At 37.6% G+C, this 20,180-nt stretch overlaps 1 protein-coding gene across 5 annotated transcripts in view; it reads right to left on the reverse strand.

Annotated features, from left to right (window-relative positions):
• Positions 1 to 20,180, reverse strand: part of NRIP1 (nuclear receptor interacting protein 1) — a 104,109-nt gene that overhangs the window by 8,196 nt on the left and 75,733 nt on the right. The gene's annotated exons all lie outside the window — the stretch shown is intronic.

Raw genomic sequence — 20,180 nt, forward strand, 5'->3', positions numbered from 1 at the left:
TTTAAACTTGGCAGAATGCAATGTTATCATCTTAGTCAAATATATGTTAAAATACAATCACAAACTTATCCACCCTTTATCTTTATAATGCTTCATTAAAGACAGACAAGCAGGGTGTTTTTGATGTTTACTCAGGAGGGAGCAAGACGGCAAGTAGCCACTGAGTAACAAATACATCTAAGGCAAACTCAGATCTCACTACTCTGGACTGCAATGGAAGTATTGTAGAGGACGGGTGAGTTTCCAAGAGGGGTCAGGAGGACAGGAGGGATGAAACAGAAACTGGAAGAAGTACTCAATAACATTAGGAGCCTAACTCACACAGTCATTTTGGGATTCGGCTGGGTAACATCCCAAAGCGGGAACACAGAGTAGGAGAAATAACCTAAGGAAATTGTAAGCCAATTGTTTTTAAGGAAGCACTAAGTGGCTATGGGACTTCATGGGCTCTGAAACTGGGGGCTGGTGGTGATGAAGGGAGACCACAACACTGAGAGATTGTTGTTGAATCTCACTCAGGCCTCAGATGGACAGGCATGGATCAGTCTGGGCAGGGGTACTCACCAGGGAGACTTGGAACACGCATTCAGAAGAAAGAAGCATGAAAGTGTACACTAGTGCTCCCAGCAGAAGAGACCAAACCTGTGAGACTAGTGAAATTGATCCGTGCTGCGTTTCTCAAGAGTTGTGAGTCTGTGGATGTGGGCTGCCACATCTTTGCCCGGTGGGGCACCTTGTCAGTATGGTCATGGCTTTTCAGTTGGCAGCTGGGCTCTTGGTCCCTGAATCACCCGGGGGTTCAATCACTAAAAGTTCCCACAAAAATAAGAGTCCCAAACCAAACCAAACCCGCCTCCATGGAGTCAATTCTAACCCACAGCAACTGTATAGGTCAGAGTAAAAGTACCCCTTGCATCTCAGGCAATACTTCCCCAGGGTCAGAAAGCCCTTCTCGATCCCACGGAGCAGCAGGTGAATATCGTGCATAACCCACCACACCATATTTTAAATAAGTAAATTATTAAGTTAACAACATCAACTAAAAATTATAAACCACACAACTTTTTAAAAAAGACTGATCAAAAGAAAAAGAAAACATGGAGATAAAATTTCTCCTATGCCAAATACAAAAAACTGATAAATTTCAGACTATAGGGCTCAATAGGTTTAAAGAAAATACAAACACTAAAAATATCAGGAAACAAATAGAAGAATAAAAATGAGAGTACGTATGGCAATTAAAAAGATCAAAGGGATTAAAGGAAGTAAGAGAAAAGAATGATTTAAGAGCAAAAGAAACACAATAATGTATTCAAACAGAGGTAAAATGAAATAAGACAAAACTAAACATATCAAGTCTCAAGAGAACCGAGAAAAAAGAACAATGTGAACAAACACAATCATATAGAGACTCAAAAATAAAATTGTAAAGTTATGACAATCAGTTGAATATGAATAAAAATATAACTAAGCCTCCATGGCATAGCAAAAGCAATACGCATAGGAAAATTCATAGCAACAAATTTTTATTCAAAATGAAGACAGATCGCCCATCATTAACGTAAGCCAACAACTTGAAGAAATAGAAAAGAAAGAAGCCACAAGCTACAACGAAAAATAAATAATAGAGATAAGCACAGAATAAACACATTGCTGTTGTTGTTAGGTGCCACGGAACTGGTTCCAAGTCACAGTGACCTGATGTACAACAGAACAGGACAACGATAAAAAGAAACCAATACCATCAGTTGATTCTTTAAAAGGATCAACAAAACAGACAGAACACTGGCTACCTTGACACAAGAAAAGACACCTAAAATAGGTAAATAACAAAATTAACTAATCAAATTGGTGATTAATCTTGCAACAGATCAAACAGATAAAGATCATAACCAATTACTATGAAAAACTTCTCCTCCAACAAATTTGAAAACTCAGATGAGATGGACAGATTCCTAGAAACACACTATCTTTACACATTAATGCATATAAAGTTAGAAAAAAAAATAAACAGACCCTTTTCAAAAGAAAAGATATATCATAACAACCAAAAGAAACCAACCCTTGCCCCAACAGACAGACATGTCCAGGACCAGATGACTACAACAGAAAATTCTAGCATGTCTTCAGAGAAGCATTAATCCCAATCTACTCAATTTTTTTCAAAAACACAGATCAGGAAGGGATACTACCAAACTCTTTCTATGAAACTAGTATAACCTTGGGACCCAAACCAGGCAAAGAAATCTTCAAACGAAGGGATATTATGGACTAATAACTCTTTTAATAATAAATGTAAGCATTTTCAATAAAATTCTAGCCAACACACTTTAGTAACGTATTAAAAAGAAAAAAAGCATACATCCGATCAAGTGGAATTCATCTCAGGATCAGAAGTGTAGTTCAACACTAGAAAATTAATCAATATGCCATCCAAGTAAACAATGGTAAAGAACCCTATGGTTATATAAATTGGTGCCAAAAAGACAATCAATAAATGCAATCACATTTCCTAATAAAAAGGTTTTGCAGAATAGGAATAGGAGGAGGACCTGTCAACATAATTAAGGGAATAGTAAGGAGGGCATGACTTTGTCTTGAGTACTTTTGACATATTTTCAAGAGAAACTAATGCATGATATAAAAGAAAAGAAAGGTATCATACTTGCTAAATTAGAGGCTCAAAGAAAAGGAGACAATCCTAATCCAGGTAGACTATGACAACGGGCTCAACCATAACAGCAATGAGGATGGCACAAGAACTAGCTGGCATTTTCTTCCATTGTACACAGGGTCACTATGGATCAGAACTGACCGGGTGGCACCTAACAGCAGCAGCGCGCAAAATCATTAGCCAGCATTACACTCAGTGATGAAAGTCTAAGAGCCTTTCCTTCGAGAATATACATGACACAGGGATGCCCATCAGCGCCATTTTCATTTAGCACTGTCCTGGAAGTTCTAGTCAGAGCAGTAGGCAAGAAAGATAAATGAATGCTATCTAAGTCAGAAAGGAAGAAGCGAAACCCTCTTTCTTCGCAGATAGCATGGTCGTTTACAAAGAAGATTGTTAAGATTCCCTAAGGAAAGTGATGAAACTAACAGAATACACAATGTCGCCGGGTACACGACCAACACACAAAAATCAGTTGGGTTCCTTTATCCTAATAAAGGCCACTCTGAAAATCCAGAAAATAATATCATTAACAACAGACATCTTGACAAGAAGCCTAAAAATTAATCTAACAATGGACATAGAAAAACCACACCATAAAAATATACAACAGTAGTGGAAGAATCTAAGATACCTACAAAAATGGAAAAACACCTCATGCTCATGGATTGGAAGATAATATAGTAAAAATGGGAATCACACACACACACACACACACACACATCGACAGATTCAATGAAATCCCAATATAATAAATCCCAGCACCGTTCTGAAAGCAACAATAAAAGAAAAGAACAAACGGACAGTCTTGCACACCCCAATTAAAAAATAATTAAAAAGACTATAGGCCAATGTAATCGGTATGGCTTGGTTGGCTCAGTGATAAGACACATAAACCCATGAAATGTCCTTCTAAGGACAGGCTATTTCCAACAAGGGTTCAAAGTCCATTCAGTAGGGCAGAATCCATCTCTTTAATAAATAGAACTTGCAAACCACCAGCAAAGAAATGAAACTGTACTCAGACCTCAGAGCAGACACAAAAGCTAACTCAAAATTGAGCAAAGGCCTAACTGTTAGAGCATAAAGCTCCTTAGCAAGAGCATGGGACTCAACTAGGGGACCCAATCTTTGTAAAAATAGAATAATATTATAACAAACACTCAAACAGATGTTGACAAGATAGAATGAGACCTCACAAAATTAAAAACTTATGCTTATCAAAATACATTTTCATTTAGAGAAAAGTGACAACCTACAGACTTGAAACAGATCTTCAGATTTTTTCCCTAATCTTTAAAATCTACAGAAAATGGCAGCAATTCACAAAATAAAATATGGAATAATCCAATCACAAAACGGTCAAAGGATATGAGCAGGACATGCACCACAGAGGACATCCAAGTTGTTAACGTGAAAAACTGCGCACGGTCGTGAGCCACTGGCAGGATGCAAACCAAAATCACAATGATATAACCCGTGACTATCCTGGCTAAAAGCATATCTCCGCTTAAAGGATGGCAAGGACGCGTGGAGATGAAAATCCACTACTGACGAGGCTGTAAAATGGTTTAGCCGCTCCAGGAAATGATACTGCGCTTCCTCCCAACACTGAGGTAGCACCACCGTGACCGAGGAAAGGCGCCCTGGTGGTGTAGTGGGCTAAGTGTTGGGCTGCTAAACACGAGGTCTGCAGTTCAAACTGCTCCGAAGGTGAAAGACAGGCATTCGACTCCTCTAAAGATATACAAATTTGCCAACTCCAATGGGGAGTTCTATTCTGCTGCGTAGCACTGGAATTTACTCGATGGCAGTGGGTATCATCCACTCATGCCACTCCTAGGTAGATACCCATTAAAACCAAACCAAACGCACTGCCATCGAGTCGATGCCGGCTCATAGTGACTCCAAAGGACAAGGTACAACTTCCTTTGTGAGTTTCCTAGCCTGTAGCTGTTTACTGAAGCAGAAAGCCTCTTTCTCCTGCTGAGTGGCTGATGGATTTGAACTGCTTACCCTTTGGATCACATTGTGGCCTAGGCCTTAGATCACTATGCCACCAGGGTTTGCTAGAGACCAAAAAATGATGACATGCACATTGCTGCTTTATTCAAAATAGCAGATAATAAGTGGAAAGCACTACAATGGGAAACTAAGTAATCAAGAAGAACAATGATGACCGCAGGAAGGGCCTGAAAGGCAGGACGCTGAGCGAAATAGGGCTGGCATACATGGACAAGTATTGTATGTCACTCTTTTACCTGGAATCAGAAGAGACATTTAGATAGGCAGAGTGCAGAAAACACATTTTATAAAGCAGAGACTAGGTTTTGTTGTTTGTTTGCTTGTTTGTTTTTTAAGTGACAGTGAACGTGGATGCAGTAAGCACAGCACAAAGTAAAAGTGGCAGAAATGACGGAGCACATGCAGATGGTGGCAATACGTAGGTTGGCACATGGGATGGCCAGGTTTTTGTGTCAATTTGTACCTGTGTGACGATAAGTGTAGGGCCCAGTCTATCAGTTAGGTTGCACTCTGGTCACGCCTTCTTGGTGGTCTCGCTATTTTATGAGAGAGACATAGAGGAGAAATGGATCCTATCTGTCCCTTGTTTACCTTCAAGCTTGTGTGTGTGAGGCCTTCTGAACCTGCCACGTTCCTGCTGATGACATTAGATCTACTCAACTGCTCCCCCATCAGCCATTTTGATGCTAACAAGGGGGTTTGGAATGGAGACTCAAAGCCCTTCTGTAGACAACTGGACATCCCCTCACAGAAGGGTCACAAGGAAGGGCCGGCCAAGGTGCAGGATAGCACTGATAAAACACACAACACTCCTCTAGTTTTATAATGTCCCCACCCCATCCCACTATCATGATACCAGTTGTACCTTACAAATCTGTCTAAACCGGAACATGTACACTGATACAGATAAGAGCTCTTGACATACAAAATCTGGGGCAGATAAACCCCCTCAGACCCAATAATGAGAGTAGGGATACCATGAGGGTAAGGATAAGTGGGGGAAGGAGGCGAAAGGGGGAACCGATTTCTAGAATTGACCTATTATCTACCCAAACCCCCGCCAGGGGGGCAAACAAAAGAAATGTGGGTGAAAAAAGACAGCGGATGATTTAAAATGTGAAAATAAAATTAATTTATTAATTATCAAGGGTTCACGAGGGTGGGAGTGTGAGGTAGGAAAGGGAAAAAAGAGGAGTTGATACCAAGAGTTCAAATAGAATGTTTTGAAAATGATGGTGGTAACATATGTACAAATGTGCTTGACAAAATTGATGTATGATGTATGATGTATAGTTATAAGAGCTGTAAAAGCCCCCAATAAAATGATTTATTAAAATTAAAAAACACATGAAAAAAAACCCATGAATTTATATACACCTAAATTAATACAGCTTGTCTTGAATTTCCTTTTAAAGGGGTGGTTATAATTTCTCTGCAATGTTAAACTATGATTTCTTGATAGATTTTCTATTACAACGCAGAGACTAAATAGCAGAGATTAAAATTAATAATTTCCTATAGGAGATAGGAAAACAACTCAATTTTCAACTTGAAAAACACAATGTGACATATACAAAACACCTTCATTAAGCTACCTGGGCTGTGGCTTGTGTTAATCATCACTGATACAAAGCAACATACTTAGCTGAAGGTTATAATAATGAATGAAATTACTGAATAAACACACTGCTATTAAGAAGACATTTTATTCCCAAATGCAACCTCACATGAGCAAAAATAATATTCAACATGCTTGACACAACTGATGTATGGAATGTTATGAGCTATACGATCCCCAATAAAATTATTAAAAATAATATTCAATAACATAAATCCATGGGTCATAGTGAATAGGTTAAAAACTAAAATGATTAAAATCATAAAGTTGAAGCCCTACGCTATAATGTCATCAATGGAGGCCAAAAGCATGACAAGGTAAAGGCCATCTTAAACATTCTATTTTATTAAGCATTTAATTTAAAACAACATACCCTTTCAATTGGCTTTGAGATTTATCTTAGGATTTATGAATTACATTTATTTTAAAAGGGAGCTGGCACAGGCAATAATACACAGAGGACAAAGCTGGATGGATTTGCACTCCTGTCTTTACAGTGGTCCTAATTTAAAACTCTCTCTTCCTACCTGAGATAGTTCAAGTTTTTGTGCCAACCTGGCCGATAAACACATGTGGGATTAACTGAAGGGCGGAGGGATAAATGACTCCATGAGCGTCGCCTTTCGAGTTCTCGGGTCTCATGCTTTGTGATGGTCGCACCAGGGTGCAGCTGCCTTAGTGGTTCCCTGCTTCAGCTGGCAAGGCTCACTTCCTGCAAGACATCCCTGAGAAGTCACATGGATCTACCTGATGCAACCCTGGGTGCTGGAGCAGCCGCGTGGAGACCCCTGCCAGCGCTGAGATGCTTACACATTCAGTTATTCCGCTTTCCTCCTAGAGTCAGCGTCATAGTGTGTGTTTTGTGAAATGGAGGAAGACTTTGTGGATTGGTGTTGGGACATACGGGCTAATGTTGGACTTGTGTGCTTGGGCAGCGCTGGGTTGGGATGTTTTCTTGATGTGCACTTACCCTTTATATAAAACTCTCTCTTACACATGAGTTTCTGTGGATTTGTTTCTGTAATGTACCCAGACTAACACACTGCTAGACATTTTCATGTGACTTTATTTTAGCAATAAGTTCAATAAATTAAATAACTAAGTGAAGTTTTAAATATTTGGGGGATTAAAAAGAGTATCATTAAAAAACAGGTTAAGGCATGTTTTACCAATTTTCAACTTAGAAAGTGTGGTTATTGTAATACATAAAAATATGTCTCTAAGCTAAACTATCACACCATCTTCTTATAAAGCAGGCAAGAAACCAATTTAGAATACATTTGAAGGGAAGATGAGTAATTACTTCCAATATAATTCCTTTAAAAGTCAAGGTAGTTATTTTTAATATCTTTGAAAAGAAATCCTATAAACAGCATCAATTATATGAAATATTGAAGAGGGAGGAAAAAGCTTTTCATGGACCCCCCACCTCCCCATTTTTTTCATAAGTTAAAGAGTCACCTGTCAGTCAAAACTATCTGGTTGTGGTTACCAAGGCTGCCCGAGGTGAAGCTCAATGCCAACACCTACCATCTCCCTACTGAAAATGAAATGCAGAGGAAAGCAGATTCCTGGAACCATGTAAACTTTATTATTGCAGGGAACCAAGTGAGCAAAATTTCTTCAGATAACTTTCTTCTCTATTTCCCCGAAGAACAGAAAAGTTTCACCTTTTTCAATTCTTTCACTTTCTTCTTCAGAGCATACATTTAAAATTTTATTTTATTTTATTTTATTTTATTGGGGGCACTTACAGCTCTTATCACAATCCATACATATATTCATTTTGTCAAACACATCTGTACATATGTTGTCATCGTCTTTTTCAAAACATTTTCTTTCAACTTGAGGCCCTGGCCTAAGCTCATTTTCTCCCTCCCCCCCCCATGCCCCCTTAATAATTTATAATTTTGTTTCATGTCTTACAATACCTGCTGTCTCATTTCACCCACTTTTCTGCTGTCTGTCCTCCTGGGAGGGGGGCCAAATATCAATCATTTTGATTGGTTCCCCCTTATTCCCCCTACCCTTATCCTCCTAGTATCGCTGCTCCCCTTATTAGTCCTAAGGGGTTTATCTGTTCTGGATTCCCTGTGTTGCAAACTCTTATCTGTCTGTACCGGTATACTGATATACATGCTCTGGTCTAGGCAGATTTGTCAGACAGGATTGGGGTTATGGTAGTAGGGGAGAAGGGGAGCATTAAAGAACTAGAGGAAGGGTGTGTGTTTCATCAATGTTATACTGCACCCTGACTGGGTCTTCTCTTCCTTGCAGGCATTCTGACAAGCGGTGTCCAATTGACTGCTGAAGGGCTTTGGGTCTCTACTCTGCCTTCCACCTCCTTCCCTTTGATATGCTTTTTGTTTGTTTGGTTGGTTTTGGGTCTTTGATATCTGATGCCTGATACCATTGACACATCATGATCACACAGGCTGGTGTACGGCACAAAATGTTATTTATAAGTTTGGGGAAAAAAGAGAAAAAGGCAACCTACATGGGAACAGCAAAACGTTTGGGGATATATGGATATTTGGGTATGATATAAAATATTAGCACCACCTAATAGATTCATTAAATTTAAATTTGCTTAAGCTAACATTAGCCAGTCTGATTTACTTTATTTTACTCAAAATGGCAACCACACTATTCTTGGAAGAATTGTCTCCTACTTGGTTTAATAGACACATTATTTAAGAATGCAGCCAGTGTTTAACTTCACCTAAGAACACTTGGTTAATAATTTCCACAAGATAATACATATTTTCAAATTTAGCTTCCATAGCTTAGTTTACTAGTAAAATATTTAAAATTGGAATAGTGTATAATAAAGTATTAGAGTTTAAATGTACTGATCTGCTGTTTTCTTAATGTCTATATTGACTTTATTAGAACTTGTATATTTGCCTCTTTAAAAATATTCAAGATCCTTTTCCTTAACACAATGAAGAAGAGATGTTACTTGCATAGTTTATCTTGCTAAACAATTTCTGTATCAAAGGGACAAAATTATTCCAGTCCTTGGTTTTCCAAATGGGAAAACAATCAGAGAGAGTCAAAGGACCAGACAAAAAAAGAACACCATCTTATCAACAAATGACGGATTCACACATTTTTTACACCTGTGGTAAGCTCTTGGAAAGAAAAAAAATTAGTGTAGAGATGAAGGGATTATTTTAATAGCATATCAATAAATATGAGGTTGGTAGCTATGACAGCCAAAATAAATGTCTTTAAAGCACACTAGCTATATAAATCCACATGTGATGGGGAAAATAAAACCTGCCCAGTAATAAAATAAGAGGTGGAGTTTCTGAGAACAAAAATTTAGTAAAACATTCAGAGTACTGAGGAGTGACTGAAATGTGATATTATGACTACCATCTGAAATAAAAATCACTCCCTATAATTTTAAGCCTCAGTATAACAAGAAAAGTCATCACTAGTATCTATGTCTCATATGTATTTTATGATTATTTCAGTCAATTTAGAAATAATGCATAGACAGGAAAAGAGTGAAGTAATAATGCAAACAGAGTTTTAAATAAGAATTTAAGCATGGACTGTTATGTAGTTCACACTTTCCTGGGTTTGAAGGGCTATGTTTCTGAAAGGAGCAAGATACTGACCACTTCCAGGTCATTCGATAATCTGGAAATATCTTGCAAATACTAATTCTGTATTTCAACTACATGTCCAATAAATTCTAGCTGTCATCATGATCACTTCAGGGTCTTCGCTGTATATTTATATTGTCAACATGTGGCCCTTCTGAACATCTAGACAGCTCGTAACTTTGTAGACTAAAAGAAATGTTTCATAACTATAAATATTTTAGTTTTTTAGATTAAAGGTATCGATTACAATGGTCAACATTTAAAAATATTCTACTTCATTAAGTTTCCTTTGTTAACAAACTGGCCCTCAATATTTTTCAACTTATGTGCTATTTCAAGGTACAAGATCATCAAAGGTGGAAGAGTGCTGTCACCAAATTCTCTTACCAAACCAGGGCAGTCTAGATTCTTATCACAAACTACTGAGTTATAAAATCTTTTCTATTCCTCTGGATGAAATCTATTCCTTCATTATCTAGGGATCATGTTGCTAAAATATATTGTGCATTCATTGATTCTTGCATTTTAGAAAATTCCTTAAGACGATCATCTGAGATTTTGCTTATGGGGTCAATGTCATCAGCAGCACCATAATTTGTGGTCAGGAGTGCCACTATCCTCTCCTTTCTGTTTATATTCTGGTTTGTCTAGTACAGACATTTCTCTTGATGCCAGCTTTTTTCTCTTTGGCATAAATAGGTGAAAAAAAATCTAAATTCGCAATTGTTTGCAAGAAAACACGTAAAACAAAAAGACGGCAAATATATAACCTTTAGATTTTTTATACATTCCTGAAAGACAATACAGTATAAATGGGTTATGCAATAAAAAGCTAAAGATAATAACTGTGACTTAATTCATATCTGCACTGCTCATCTAGGCATTCCTTTTGTTATTTGCTTTTTCTTTACGACTTTAGGATTTCCTTTATCACAGTTGGGAATAAATGATGAAGTCATTCATATGGTAACAAAAGTAGCAAAATGTGTCAAAATATAGTTAACATACAATCACTTAAATTCTGTATTTTTTATTTTAAAAAGTTCCAATATAATCTTCATAGTAATAGCAATTACTTTATTCAATTACAAATCCTATCACTATGACTTTAAGATAAGATCTAAAAGTCATGTAATACAACAGGTTCTCAACAAAAGGTGGACAAATTCCATTATCTCTTAATTTCATTAAAAATTATTTTATTGGGGGCTCGTACAACTCATCACAATCCATTGTGTCACCTACATCCATTATGTCAAGCACATTTGTACATTTGTTGCCACCATCATTCTCAAAACATTTGCTTTCTGCTTGAGCCCTTGGTATCAACTCATTTTTTTCTTCTCCCTCCCACTCCCCTGTCCCTCATGAACCCTTGATTATTTATGAATTATTATTATTTTGCCATATCTTACACTGTCTGACATCTTCCCTTTACCCACTTTTCTGTTGTCAGCCCAGGGAAAGGTTATATGTAGATCCTTGTAATCGGTTCCCCCTTTCTTAATTTCATTTTACACAGCTGTTTGAAGTTCAATCATATAATCTTTGCTATAGTAAAAAATCCTAAAAACACATAAACTCTCAAAACAAAAAATGGGCTCCCAAAATTCCATAGAGTAAACTGAGAATTAGTGAAGTCAATGACAACAGAATGAAATTCATGTAATATTGCTTTACAATGTATGCCATTATAAAGCATCTTATTAACTTAAGTTATTCATAAGCATATCAAAGTACATTTTAAAATTTATAAAGGTTAGGATTTACTGGTCCACTAGCATGCAGAGAAAAAAATACTATGAAAAAGAACAAAATTATTAAAAAATAATAGTCAAAATAACCCATAAAAGAAATCTATTGAGGAGGGAGGGGAAATTAAAAAAGAGGACCTGATGCGGAGGGCTTAAGTGGAGAGCAAATGCTTTGAGAGTGATTAGGGCAAAGAATGTACGGATGTGCTTTATACAATTGATGTATGTATATGTGTGGATTGTGATAAGAGTTGCATGAGCCCCTAATAAAATATAAACAAAGAAAAAAAAGAAATCTATTGAATCTTAACTACCTGCATATACATATCTGGTGAGAGACACATGTTTTAACAGATTATTTTAATAAGTATTTACTAAAATATTTGAAAAATAGAATATTTTAAAAACAGCTTCATCCCCCTCCCCCCACCCTCACACCCCAAGTACTTACAAAGCATTAAGATTACTGGTAGGTAGAAATTCAAGAGTAAAAAACTTAGAATATTTTTTAGGATTTAATCATTAAAAGACAGTCTGAAATAAAGTGTTATAACAATTCACAAATGGGTATTACATGATTCATTAAACTATTTCACTGCATTGTGTTTTTATATGCTATTTATAAAAAGTTTGCTGAGTAACAAGTTACCATCTCAAGGTTTGCACACCTTACAACACCTGTCTGTGGAGGGTTCAAAAAGTTCATGAATGTGGAGTGAGAGGCAGTGGAATGCTTCAAAGCCTCTCAGGAGCCCTAGTGTTACAGCGCTTACAAGTCTGTAGTTCAAAACCACCAGCAACTCCGCGGGAGAAAGACGAGGCTTTTTGCTCCTGTACACAGTTGCAGCCGCGGAAACCCACAGGGGGTTGCTATGAGGCAGTATCGACTCGGTGGGTGGCACTGAGTCGCAGATAGGGTGAAGTAATAAAATTTTACTTAAATAAAGAGTGTACCCACATTTCGTTTAGAATAGTTAATCAGAAAGGCCTTACTGTAGTTGCTTTTAAGTATTCTGTATCTTACTTGCAATCCAATTATCCATTAAAAATACATTTAAATGATATTCAACATCAAGGAATTCACTTTGTATGCCATTTGAATTAGGTCCAATGAATAGCTCCTGATGGCACACGCCCTCCAGTCTCTTCTGCAAGACCAAATAATGCCTGTTTGAGTACTGAGACTGTAGAGGGGCTTCTGCAATGCAGTTTTAACGAGTATTTAGATTTTTGGTTCATGCATAAGTAATCGAAGATCTATTTTGGCCACTAATGAATCCTCTCACTGGACAGTGGAACCACCGGAAAGGAGTGATTTGGTTTTGATTCTATACAAAAGTATAGAAAAAAACATTACGAGTTTCATTAAGAATTAGAAGTCCTAATTATTGACATTTTTATATAAACAACACAAATGCAGAGAAGAAATCCAGGCAGAACTTGGTGCTCTTTCAAAAGTAAGCCTTTCAAAAGATGTTTTAAAAGTTGAATTTATCAAGAATATTTTCCCATATGGGCAAAATCAGCTTTCCCCACTGAGGGTCAATAAAAAATTAGAATACACTAAACCCAAGCAGTGACACTTTGGATCATGGTTCTAAAGCTTCATTAAAGAAATAAAGATTCTAATGGATCCTCTATTACAAACTTCAGGGGTAAAAGTTCCTTAAAAATAAGGAAAAGTGCCTGGATAGGACAGAGGCTGTACACTGGTACATATGAGGGCTGGAGGTACAGGGAATCCAGGGTGGATGATACCTTCAGGACCAAGGGTGTGAGGGACGATGCTGGGAGAGTGGAGGGTGAGTGGGTTGGAAAGGGGGAACTGATTACAAGGATCCACATGTGACCTCTTCCCTGGGAGAGGGACAGCAGAGAAGGGGGGGAAGGGAGACTCCGGATAGGGCAAGATATGACAAAATAACGATGTATAAATTACCAAGGGCACATGAGGGAGGGGGGAGAGGGGAGGGAGGGGAAAAAAAAAGAGGACCTGATGCGAGGGGCTTAAGTGGAGAGCAGATGCCTTGAGAATGATTGGGGCAGGGAATGTATGAATGTGCTTTATACAATTGATGTATGTATATGTGTGGATGGTGATAAGAGTTGTATGAGTCCCTAATAAAATGTAAAAAAAGAGAAGAGGAGAAAAATGATTAGGGCAAAGACTGTACAGATGTGCTTTATACAATTGATGTATGTATATGTATGAACTGTGATAAGAATTGTATCAGCCCCAATAAATTGTAAAAAAAAAAAAAAAGAACTCAAAAAAAAAAAGGAAAAGTATTAAAAAAATCATTACCATTTCACAACAGGAACTCCTAAAGAGAACAGGAAAGGTATAATCCTGGAATCTCGTTTATTAGTTTATCTCAAGAATCTCTCCGTTCTTGAGATAACATACACCCACCAACTGGTATAGGTGTGTTGAAACAATTGGAATTTCACGTGGATAACCCTCTTTGCATTACTACACTTAACAAAAGGTGGGTATGTGGTAGCAGGATCAGTTGGGGGCCAAGAAAATTAGCTTACCTACTTGTTCTTTTGCTCAACTGAGAAGCTCGACATTTGAAATTGGACCATAAGGCTTCTTGCCCTGTCCCAGGGGTTCTCATTTTAGAGGTCAAGGCTCCTGAGCAAGGTAACAGACATCACCCACATTAGAGGTTAAAAGAGCAGCCCACAGCATTCGCCACTGCAACCTGAGGGACTTCCATGTGTGCTCAAGGCCAAATTTGCTCTGCACCTCCAGGTCCGCCAGCCTGCTGTCAGCTGCTACCACAGGCGTACAATCATGTCAATCACGGCACGAGGCTCACTAGGAGAGACTGCTGCTCCACTCACTCAGGCATTCAACACAAGGACCTATGGATCTGAGGACATCTCCAACTATAACACTTTATTTCTGTGATTCCAAGTAATATGCCATATTGTAGTTGATAAAAATGACAAGCACTTGATGCTGCCTGTCTGGAGAATAAACCTATATAGTTCTGCCCCCCCCCCAAATAAAAATGACAAGTACTTTTTACCAGAACGAAGCCATGCTGACATAACTTAGTGAAAACAGCCCTAATATGTTTTATAAACTTCCGAGGGATGGATCCTATGGGAAGAAAAATATTTCAAATCTACCCCATCCTCCAGAAACTGATTTACCATCACAGTTTCTTGAGTATAGAGTTTCACAAAATTTCAAAGAGGCATTTGTTTAGAAATTGGGCATATGCACATACTCAAGCTGGAGTTTCTGCTTATCTCATAACTGCTACATGCTGAAGAAAATACACGGTAACAGTAAAGTCTTAGGCTTCTTGATGACATGAGTAGAAGTGGAACCGTTGTCCTGGTGACAGACACAAATATACCTACACAAAATGTAAGCAGAATAAAGAAGGGTTCCTTAATTCTGCATTATCCTCAGGAGACTCATGTATATGGATCACATTTAATAAATCACGATATATCTACCTCTGACTTTATAATGGATCTCTGAAAACATTTCATTTTAATCAAAAATTAATATCAAGCTAGAGATTCTTTGAAAAGGCCTGCAGAATCCAAAAGAGCTATAGAAAGAACTTAGCGGTCCAACAATTCATATTCTCAAATGACATTACTCCCTGAGAGCTGTCCTAGATTATTCTGACAGCGTAGGACGGTGAATGTTTTTAATAAAGTTACTTCTAAATACAACTTATAAAGACCAGGAAGAGACTAATTATTATATGACTAACATCACTAACTTTTAGGCTTAGTATTAATGTTCTCTGTTCTCAAGCAACAGCCTCCGAAAGAACACAAACTAGTCACGGTTTTCAGAAGCACTACAGCTATGCAATGTAAGACATAAAACAAACAGAGTATGGCTTCTTCTAACCTTTTCCAATAGTTCTGGCAGAGAAACTGGCTTTTTATCAACTTGCGAAACCCCTTTTACCAATCCCTATCAAAATAAAAAGTATAATTAAAAAAAAGAGCTTTCTTCTCATGGAATTGTCGATAGTGTATGTAGAGACATCTTTTGAGATTGAAGTATAAATTCTAATAAACTCTTTTATTGTTTCCCATCCCTAAAATAGATTTGACATACAGACACAAGCACAAGGTCAAGGTCACAAATCAGCAAGAAAAATTATCAACAGGACTGATTAATGGCTGGCATTTGATCAAAGCTCCTGGGATTTTTAGTACACTTACCAGACATTGTGCATTTACTTAGCAGGTACACTCCATTGGAAAAATGCTACCCAGCTCTCAAGATAAGATCTCCAGGCACTTTTTGTTATCAGTATGTTTTACTAAAATGCTGTGCGGGATCACAGAAGGAAAGAAAAAAAGTTTGCCTGTTTCTGTGGGCTTCAAAAGGTCCATGGAAACATGAATTTTTTCCCACAAGGTTTTTGAAGCCAATGTAAGCATATTTATATATGTGTATGTGATTGCATATATATATATTTGTCACAAATTATTTGTAGTTAGTTAGCTTTGTCATGTGACAGCTTTAAAGTTAATTGCTTATTATATGGTCCTCAGAATCTCGGGCCATTCCTCTTCCAATACCCATAACCGGATCAAGAAGTCCAGTTTTACAAAGACAGTTTCCAATTGGAAAGGAGCTTTGAGTATGAACTACACAACCAAAGTGACTGCTAGTGAAGCACATGACTAAGAGTGCAATTAGCTAGCAAACGCATGCCCTTTCTTAAGCTTTCAAAACAACATAATGAATCTACCTTAAGATCTATTTAGGAAACCAAGAGCGAGGTAGTGAATGTTCTTACTGAAGAAGTTCATAAAAAACCAAACCAAATGCTGGGCTGATAATCACCTGGGGGTATGATCGGGGAAGACAGGGGGAGATGGGGGGGAGCTAACAATGAGGACAAGAAGAAAGTGTTCTGAAATCAATTGCGGTGATAATTGCACAAATCTGCTCAATGTAACTGATTATTACATTGTATGATACGTGAAGTATATACCACTAAAATACAATTAAAAATAAATTACGGACTTTCCATGAGGTTTCTTTATTTTCATTAAAAATGTTTTTAAGGATATATAATCTTAATAAAAAAGGATATATAATCTCGTTGTTATATATTGGGGTAGAACTTTAATGTAAAAGCTTTCTTTGTTAAATCAAGTACCACCTGCTTCAGCTTTGTATTAATTCTCAAATTACTTATTATATATATATATATATATATATATACATAGAAACATTCACAATTATCAGTTTGAAAAATTATTCTTGGTGAATTACTTTGAGTGAAAATGTTAGAAATATACTAACCTGTAAATACTGCTAGTTTATTAATAAAAGAGAGCAAAAATGAAAAAAGAGGACTCGAGCTAAATATCACATTGTCAATCTTTACTCGGGAAACACTAGTAGATTGTAGGTGTATCAAAATTACTAGTAGTGGACAATAATTGCAGATCACGCTTTGGTCATCGTCCCTCCCAAAACATATAGATTCCTTTATAAAATATACTATTGATAGCATTTGTCAATTCATGAACACCTGGGTGGAAGTGTTGACTTGCTGTGAATAGACTAGGGACTTTGATTTTCCCCAGGAATAGGAAACAATATGACGTCATCCATCTTCGTCATCCAGGCCCGGAACACGGCTCTTTTCCGTCAGTCTGCCGCTGAGGACCATCACCACAGACGCACTCCCGAGATGGGTGGGCAAATGGCAGTGATGGCTGTAAGCGGAGGGGGGTCAATAAAATTGGCAGGGTTTCCTCTCACAGGATTAAGGAGCAAGAGACCAAGAGTATGCACATTGTACCTGAAGATGGTCTGTATTTTAAAACATGAACATATAACTTTAAAATATGCCCCCCACTAGCATACCTAAAGTAGGGTACCTACTCACTTTGATTGCCTTTTTTATTGAATTAATCACCATGCATACTTTCACCTGACTTCTATTTTTTTTTCTTGGTCTATCTGTGCCCATAAGCAAGTGTCTACAGTAAAAACAAAAAAAAAACACCCAGTAATTTCAGAGAAAACAGCTCCTAGGTACTTCTTATTGTTAATCTGGGTCCCAGATTTGCTGTCCAGGGGCAAGATATGCTTCGTTTGCCCAAAGGGACATGGGTCTACGACATGACACTGTCCGCTGCCATAAATATACACTCTGGTGGGGGAGAATAGACAAGATTTAGAACATAGGGTCCCAAACTTATTTGGCTACTGCCCCCTTTTCAAAAAAAACCAACAAAACTCAACATCCCCTAGCAATGAAAAACGTCTGTATTATAGCCCGTAATCCAGGAGTAAGAGTAGCTATCTGGTTTTTAGAACCCCTCACCAGCACTTGAGTGTTCCACCACCACCACCTCCACCCGGGGGTGGTGACGCACACGTTGGGAAACAGTGAGCTGTAAGAGTCTAGCAATCTGGAAGGAAGCACAAGTCTAGATAATATATGTCTGGGGATCTCCAACTTCCATTACTGGACACAAGTACTTCAGGGCAATTCTTGCTTTAATAATGATGATCAATCACATATATAATTAGTTATGCTGCAAATGTATCCAGGGGCATAGAACATAACAAGGGATGAGGTGAGAAAAACTTCTTAGCCATAATCTTGTGGGAGTGAGTCAGTCTCTGGACCTGTGGGCCCAAGATTCTGATTCTTGAGGGCTAACAAGAACACAGAACTGGTAGAACACAGCACACAAAGAGTTTCCATCCAACTTTTTTGGGAAGTGAGTGGGTCTCAAAAGCTTGAGAGCAGCTAGCAAAGGTGCAACGATTGCTCTCTTCCCATCCAGGCAGAAGAAAAAAGAATCAAAGGCCAATGGACTAATGGACGAGTACCTCAGCCTTCACAACGCTCAAAGGAAGGTCCTCCATAGTCAAGGCAAATGTGGCACAACATTCAAAATCATAGAAAAAGACCAGACCACGGTTCCCATGGAGACTGTAATGCCTGAAGATAAAGCCCAGTTACTGATCCAACTAAGAACTGAACTTCCCCCATTGGCTCAATTTTCAGCCGAACAAGTCTACAAGGGCTGTAACAGCACCAGGAAGGCATACACCATCAGAGTAATCACATGTATAAGATCAAACCGGAAGCATTTCCCTAGGGATAAAACTCAGATGGCAAGAAGAGGTATGGGGAAAAAAAAGACAAATAAGGGACAGGAAACACAGGACAAAAGTGGGACGAGTGATGTCCATTGTGGGAGTGCAATCAATGACAGGACACACAATGTGTATTCACTGCTGGAGAGAATTGACCTAATTTTATAACTTATCAAGGGGTCTCAAGGATGGGGGTGGGGTGGGAGGGGAAAAAGAGGAGCTTATTCCAAGGGCTCAACTAGAAATTAAAGGTTTAGAAAATGATGACGGCAACATAAGTACAAATATGCTTGATACAACTGATATATGCAATGTTCTAAGAGCTGTAAAATGATTTAAAATAATAAAATGATTTAAAAATAATAAATTGTGTGATATACAAATAAAATGCCAATAAGTCTATCGAATAAAAAACTTTAAAAATGACCTGCTCTGTAAACCTTTACCCAATTCACAATAAAGTGTTTTAAAAAACAAAAACTATTTAACTCTCAATACCATTTAATAAAACCAGAATAATTTAACACCCCCAAAATATGTATATATAAAACATCAGTGTTGAATAATATAGCTTTGTGAATATATCACTCTATTACATACGTAAAATGGAAAATATGTACTATATTGATCACTACTTATTTCGGTAATTTCTTCAAATTTAACATCAATTACTTAATTTACCACAGGAATATTTCCTACTGTTTCCATTTTAAACCTATATTTGTTGATGTGCTTCAAGTGTTAACTATCACTGCATCTGGCTATTTAAAACAATAACCTACCATGATGTGATTTCTTGAGAATATGTAAAAATATAATCCTTTAAAGCAGCATTTCTCAAACTGTAGGTTCAGACCCCTTTGGGCCTAAGACCATAGGAATCGAGACACCACTACTTTACCCATCTCCAGGGGGGTCTGCCCACATGCTTCAAGACAAAATTTCATTTATTTGTAATTAGAAATAAATATTTCACAATATATAATTACATACTGTTTTTGTGATTAATCACTATGCTTACATTATGTTCAATTTGTAACAATTAAAATACACCCTGCATATCAGATATTTACATTACGATTCATAACAGTAGCAAAATTATAGTTATGATGTAGCAACGAAAATAATGTTATGGTTGGGGGTCCCCACAACATGAACTGCAATAAAGGGTCGCAGCACTAGGAGGTCGAGAACCACTGTTTTGAAGGCCCTATACCTGCTGAATATTGATGTCAGAGGTGTCAATGAACCACTGCTGTGCCTTTTCTACTTCTTAACATTACTGCATGCTGCCTGTAATAATAACATAACAAGTAAAAATATTTCTTTGACCTGTAGTGAAGAGTTAAGCTTGAGGTGCCTCTTGCTTGGT

The sequence above is a fragment of the Tenrec ecaudatus genome, chromosome 2 (genome assembly GCF_050624435.1).
Source record: "Tenrec ecaudatus isolate mTenEca1 chromosome 2, mTenEca1.hap1, whole genome shotgun sequence".
Lineage (NCBI taxonomy): Eukaryota > Metazoa > Chordata > Mammalia > Afrosoricida > Tenrecidae > Tenrec > Tenrec ecaudatus.